Source organism: Prosopis cineraria, unplaced genomic scaffold (genome assembly GCF_029017545.1).
Source record: "Prosopis cineraria cultivar Desert tree isolate PC_DT_omini unplaced genomic scaffold, ASM2901754v1 PC8, whole genome shotgun sequence".
Classification (NCBI taxonomy): Eukaryota; Viridiplantae; Streptophyta; class Magnoliopsida; order Fabales; family Fabaceae; genus Prosopis; species Prosopis cineraria.
The window spans coordinates 12,453,165-12,460,658 of NW_026555339.1; the positions used below are offsets into that span (position 1 = coordinate 12,453,165).

A 7,494-nucleotide genomic window follows, 5' to 3' on the forward strand; every position below is an offset into this window, starting at 1 on the left:
GCTGTATGAATAAGATAAAAAAATTTGAGCCAACCTGAACTAAAGAGTTTAACTTGAATACCTAAAAATTTTATTATTAATAAAATACAACAAAAATTATATAAAAATTGAAAATTTTAATTTTTTAAAATATAAATTAAAATTGATAAAATAAAATGAAATAATATTTTAAATTTCAGGTATTTGTGTGTCAGTCCCAATAACTCGATATATGCTAGGTTTGTTATATAAGTTTTTTATATTTCGTATTCAGGTGCCTGACTCTAATCTAAATATATCTAGTCCAGTCAAGCAGTGTGCTTCCAGTACGGACTCTAACTAGTGTAGTTTCACCGCTAAACTGGGGGCCGATTCATAAATTGCGGGGACACAACATTTATGTCATATGGTATTTAAGTAACTTGGTTAGCTCTCTGGAATCCATCAGAATGCAGAGAATTACCATCACATGCCATAAACAATGGGTTTAAGTGCATTATTGCTTTTGAGATTGGCACTAGTTGCCTTCACCCTTGTAGCAGTGGTAGCAGAACAAGAATCGAAACCACCAGACTGTGATACTAAGTGCGGGGACGTGACCATCCTATATCCCTTTGGCACAAGGGAAGGCTGCTTCAAAGATGAAGCTTTTCATATAATCTGCGACAAAGAAGAACCAGCAGCAGCAGAATCCGATTCCATATTTAGGAGCAAACAACACTTTTCCAAGTCCTCAACATCTCGGGGATCGTAATGAGCTGCGCGTCTCTGTCCCGGTTCAATCTGGTTGCTATAATCCCAATGAAACAATTATTGGAGGAAAACTTATTTAACGCCTCACAAGTTTTCCATCTCCAATAAAATGAACAAGTTCATCGTAGTTGGCTGTTACACCTTCTCTTCCCTCTTTGACCGCAAAGAAAATAAGTATAATGGCTGCGAAACGAAATGCACTGATGAGTGGAGATCCGTGACTGTTAAAACTTCCTCTGGCTTTTGTTGCCAGACCCCTTTCGACCCGAGCCCTTACAAATTATTCTGTTAGTCTTTTTAATTTCTATGATGGCTCGAACGTTTCTGAGAACTTCGTGCCTTGCAGCTACTCATTTTTTGCAGAGACTAATGAATCTTTCAAGTTTTCGTACAAAGATCTCCAGAGTCTAGGGAAAAGCAACAGATCTACTGTGGTTCTCGATTGGGCTGTTGACAGTAAGAAATCTTGCGGTGGAGCTTGCAAAAGTAAAGAAAGTAGATGCGAAGAATCGGAGAGTATCAGTGGCTACTACGTCTGCAAATGCAAACCAGGGTTCCAAGGAAACCCGTACCTCTCCGATGGTTGCCAAGGTTATTTTATATTTTATAAATTACCCTCCCAATAATTTTTTTTTCTATTTTCAGATATAGTTTTTATGATAAAATAAAGGTAGTTAATTACAAGTAGACTTGGCAATATAAGTTGAGCACTTAACCAGTTTGGCAGTGCCGGTGCTAAGAGTCTAAACGGATGTCCAGATCCCATTTATAAAGGCCTTTATAGACCTTTTGAAAATGGTTCAGGGGTCATTCAGGCCTTGGATTTTTTTATGAAAAAATTATAAATAGACCTCATACAATATATTTTTTATAAATAAGTCATGTAAAGTTAAAAAACTGCATTCAAATTACTTGAGATTTAAGTGTAACTAGATTTAACACACCGATAAAACAGGAATATTAACCCTTTATCTGATTCAAGGAAAATGAAGGGAAAGGAAAAAAAATTCTAATGAGTTCAATTGATTTAAAAAAAATGATATTATAAAATTTTGAGAGAAAATATAAGAAGAAAAAGTTAAAAAAAATTAATTTAAAACTTTCAACCCAACTTCTTCAATTTTCAAAATTGAGTCCATTAATCCCCTCCATTTCCCTCAAATAATTAATAATTATAAACAAGAGTTGGACCTGGCAAACTAGACTAATTTTTCGCACCATGATGAATTAAGGTTTAATTTTTTGTTGAAAAATAAATTTAAAACTTAATCTAATAACATATCTAAAATTATTTAATAATATTTTTAATGAAAATCTATTTAATTTAACTTTAAAAAATTAAATTTAGGATACACAACTCTTAGAAGGAGGAAGAAAAATGTGGGTCACCTCAAGATATATTTCCAATTCTGGCCCACTTGTTGGTGAAAAGAATTTCAGGCCACATATTTTTTTTCATGACTTTTTTTCCTCCCTCAATTGCCAATTAGGACTATAGTTTCGCTTTGATGGTAATTATAATTACAACGGAGGGAGATTTGGGTTAGGGTCTAAAGATAATACTTTTCATATTAAGTTGGCTTTTACTTACAAATGCAACATCAAAAGTTATAAGAAAAAATTCATAATTAATAAGTCAAATTTCTTATTTAACATTTGATATAATATAAATAGAGTGTTCATAAAATTAATTACGTCTACTTAATGCTATAATTGATCTAACTGGAATGCAAGGAAATTATAGAGCTTGTTTTTTATATTTAAATATTTAGCCTATGGCTTGTTTAAGATTAGATTTAATTAATAAAGTTATGACAATTAATTTGGCTTTCATTTATAACTATAACTTCGCCATTTACAAATAAAATTCATAATTTACAATCAAATTTATTGTCTAATGCTTGATATAACATGGAGTCTTCGTGAAATTAATTATGCATGCTTAAAGCTATAATTGATCTAATTAAAATGTAAAATTTGTAATTCACTATTTAATTATAACCTTAAATAGACATGATTAACTCTATAGATACTTCATGTTATATCAAGCATTAAATAAGAATTTTAATTTGTGAATTATAAATTTTACTTATAAGTTGTGAAGTTGCAATTGTAAGTGAAAGCAATATTAATAGAGATAATATTGTCTTTACACCTCTAACTTTAAATTACACTCAAAATTTAGAAACTTAGCTCTAGTTTTTTAATTTTATGAAACTTATTTGTAAATAAATCTCTTGTATCTATTCATAAATTTTTCAATTTTTTTCTCTTTTTTCTTTTGATTATTAGATTTTATAAAATGATGTTGATATCTTACCATGATAAAATTGTGTAGTTTCGCTTTTTTTAATACTTTTCACATAAAATAATAAATCAAAACTACATCATTTTATTTTTATAAGACATCAAAATGTCTTTTAATTTATAAGATTTAATAATAACATAAAAAAACAATGAAAATGTTAGGGCATTAATATATGGGATATTAAACACTCCAAGCTATTATAAATATTAAGTCTAGTAGAGGAGGTTGGTTCTTCAAAATACAATAAACCAATGTTATAATCCTCAGCAGAACAGGTGCCACATAGGACCATTATGAGTGAGAGAGAGAGAGAGAGAGCCCAAACATAGCTTGTGGTCTGTAGACTATGGATCTTGTCAAGGATTTGGAAGCCATTACTCACATTACAGTTGATAACTGGAGATCATATCAGGACACATGTTCTTATCAGAATATTAGGGCATGTTTGACAATCTATTTTAAAAATAACTTTTTATTTTTTTAGAATAAAAGATAAAAAAATTTATTTGGTGACATGTTTTTAAAAAGTATTTTGAAGAATAAAAAAATAAAATATTATTCTGGGAAATAAAAAAATAGAAATATCTTTTAGGTGTTTTGGGATTATTGCTCTAGGGAACAAAAGAGAATGAAAAAAAACTTATTTTTATTATTTTTTTCTTAAAATATATTTTACAAACATCAATTCTCAGAATAATAAAACAAAAACAATTTTAAACCAACTCCTAATTACTTTTGTTGATTTTTACATTATTATAGCATACAAAATAGGGGTTTTCTATAATATATATTAATTGTGCTACAATGTCTACGTGACTTCAGATGTGGATGAGTGCCTCGACAAATCCTTACATGATTGCATCGATCAGAATCATTGCCACAATTTTGATGGTAGCTACAAATGTGACTCTGGAAAGGAGTGGCTTATCATTAAAATCTCAATAGGTAAGGACTACAGATTAAGAACTGTCTCTCTGAATTTTTTTTCTTTCAAAAACAAACAATACGCGATCCCAATCTATAAGGCAAATTTGTGATGAAATTATGCATATCAAATTTAATATTTTTTAATAAAAAATATAAATTTTAAAAATAACCTTCATTATTTATATTTGATTCGTCCCAAATTATAAATCAATTTGAGGGTATTTTGTGTCCCAAATGAAATACAATTTGCTAAAAATAATATTTTATTAATAATAATTTTTTAATATTACCCTTCAAATTGAGAAAGAATGAGATGATTGTAGTGTAATAATTAAGTGTGTAAATTTAAAGTTATCTAAATAAAGACATTTAAAGTTTATATTTAAATTTAATATTTTTATTTAAAAAAGTAAGTATGCAACGGGCTATTATGGGTTTTATTTGTATGCATAATCTTATCTCAAATTGTTTTATAATGGAACAGAAACATATAACTTTAAATATACACACTACAATCATTTAATTTTATCTCCATTTGATAATTAATATTGAAAAAGTATAATTAATGATACTTTATTTTTCATCAAATTACCTTATTTTTTGGGATGATAAAATATTCTCAAAAATTGTCTTATAATTTGGGATGAAAGGAGTAGCATTTAAAATGACACATTTTTAAATATCAAATAAGTGTATAAAAAATTACATTACAAATAAGAATTTGTACTTGCTACTTGGACTAATTACTACTTTATATTCAAAAATATATTTGATATGTCAGCAAAGGTAAGACAGTGACAGTCATCAACTATGAAATAGTGAAATAAATTAAAATAAATGAATGTTCAATTGTGCTAAATATGTATCATGCATAAGAGTCCGTCCATGCAGAACGCTGGACACTAAACTTGTATATTTAAGGTCTTTTTTCTAATTAAATTTCAGAAGAAGTAGATTTATTTTAATTAAAAATAATTAAGTTGTAAATTTTAATAGCATTAATTAGTTAGTGACAGGATAAATAATCATTAAAAAACTACCCAGTGTACAACAAGCCATTAAGCTTGCAAGTTTTTTCTTTGGTTTATCCACACATGGAAAACTGAAAAAAAAATTCAAAATTTAAATCATAGCAAATAACCAATGAGCCGTGGCTCAACTGATAAGGAGTTGTGTTAGTTTAACCTATGGTCTCGAGTTCAGTTTTGGGTATACAACTATGTTAAATATTCATTGGGAGAGCTTTGCTACCCATGTGATTCTACCCGGCTCGACCCATAAATAATATGTAATTGTATCAAAAAAAATTATAGCAAATAGATTTTTTTTCTAGTTTTAAAAATTTAACATATTTAAAAAATAAATATATTTTAGGTTATTAAATAGCAGTTTGTTTTAATGACTTTTAAACTATTTAGCATTGTTTATCTTAAAGTCACTGCCATCTTTTAATGGTTAGATTAGGACTTTGTGCTGGAGAGTGATTGGAAATTATGAACAGAGTATTAGCATCTTTACATACGTTAAAATCAAAATTCAGAAGCTTCATTTGCTGAAAATATCACATATTACATTTATTCTATGGCATGTAGGTGTTATTATAGCTTTGTTGGTTGCCTTCACACTGCTCTCTGCGTTATGTTGGGCACAAAAGCAAAGAAGTCTGAAACAACTAAAAGAAAGAAATTTTGAGCAAAATGGAGGAAACTTGCTTCTCCAACAATTTTCTCAACGACAAGGATATACTGAAAGGGCCAGGATCTTTACAGAAGAAGAGCTTAAGAATGCCACAAATAACTTTGATGAAAGTAGGATTCTTGGTTGCGGAGGACAAGGCACGGTTTATAAGGGTACGTTGTCAAACAATACACCTGTTGCCATTAAAAAGTCTAGAGTTGGAGGGGATCCCCAAAATATTAAAAGTTTTATCAATGAAGTATTTGTTCTTTCTCAAATCAACCATCGGAATGTGGTCAAACTTTTGGGATGTTGTCTTGAAACTGAAGTGCCTTTATTAGTTTATGAGTTTGTAGACAATGGCACCCTTCTTGACCACCTAAGCCCATCAACAAATGATTGTTCTATTACATGGAAGACTCGACTAAGAATAGCTGTAGAGACTGCAGAGGCCATTTCATATTTACACTCTGCTGCTTCTATTCCAATTATCCATCGAGATATTAAATGCCAACATACTATTAGACCATGACAATAGAGCAAAGGTATCTGATTTTGGAGCTTCAAGAATTGTCCATCTTGATGAAGCTCAAGTTGCCACTGTGTGATCCAAGGAACAATAGGATACTTAGATCCAGAGTACCTCCCAAACTGGCCAATTGAATGAAAAGAGTGATGTTTACAGTTTTGGGATTGTGCTTGTGGAACTACTCACTGGAAAAAGAGCATTTTAATTCAATAATGCAATGGCTAATCACTTTGTGTGTTCAATGAGAGAAGACCGCTTGTGGGAAATTCTTGATAAGCGTGTGCTAGACCAAAAGGAGAATGCAAAACAATTGAAGGAAGTAGCCTTATTGGCACAAAGGTGCATTAGAGTTAATGGAGAGGAAAGGCCAACAATGAAGGAAGTAGCAATGGAATTAGAGGGTCTAAGAGCGATGGAAAAAAATCTTCAAGAAAAGGAGAAGGATATGATGGTAGAAGAAAGTGAACACTTACTTGGTCATTTTCCTAATGATGGATATGGGAGTGCTAGTACAAGTATTTCAGTTTCAAGTTATGCTAGAATTCAAAAGCAAATTGCCTTTGAGATTGTAGATGGAGGGCGATGATGATTTTATATTATTAGTAAATGCATTGTGTTTCAAATAGTCTTGTGTATTTAATAAGATATATACAATGGAATGTGAAGATAATATCTCAGTTATTTTTGCAATTAATTACCATGAATTGCAAATGGATGGGTGGAATAAACTCTTATTACCTTTACTAAGTTTGTCTCTTATTGAGTTGAAATTATTTTCTTATTGTCCTTATAGGTGTTGCCAAATTTATTCCACCATGTTGGCTAAAATGGCATCAGTAAGATGCAGTATCGGATGCTTTAATTTTGAAAGAATAATTGTGTGAATCTCAAAAGAGGAAATTAATAACAATTGAATCTTTATTAAAATTTTTTTGAAAAATAAATTATAAATATAGATTTAAATAATTGCAAATTTAGGAGTTTAAATTGCAACAAGATATTTAAATTGTAAATGTGCCTCTCAATTTACAATTGAAATTCATGTTTGGAACCTAACAACTATTAATTTCTTCTTTTGAGACTTTACTATTATTCTTCCTTTAATTTTCACGTATATTGTATTCCACATATACAGCTCATTTGGTTCAATTCCATTGCAACCCTACAATGGTAATCCATGGTAATGGAGATCCCATTACTATTGAAAATTGTGTTTGGTTACTCAAAGTCTTTTACCATGGTAATTACTATCCTCTACAATCTTTGGAAAGTCATATTTGCTCTTGATCCTTGGTTGTTCACACATGTCATTGACGAGTTT

General features: G+C 30.0%; 1 pseudogene; it reads left to right on the top strand.

Moving 5' to 3' along the window:
* Positions 1 to 460: 460 nt before the first annotated feature.
* On the top strand, positions 461 to 6,759 carry LOC129317317 (putative wall-associated receptor kinase-like 16; annotated as a pseudogene).
* The last annotated feature ends 735 nt before the right edge of the window (positions 6,760 to 7,494 follow it).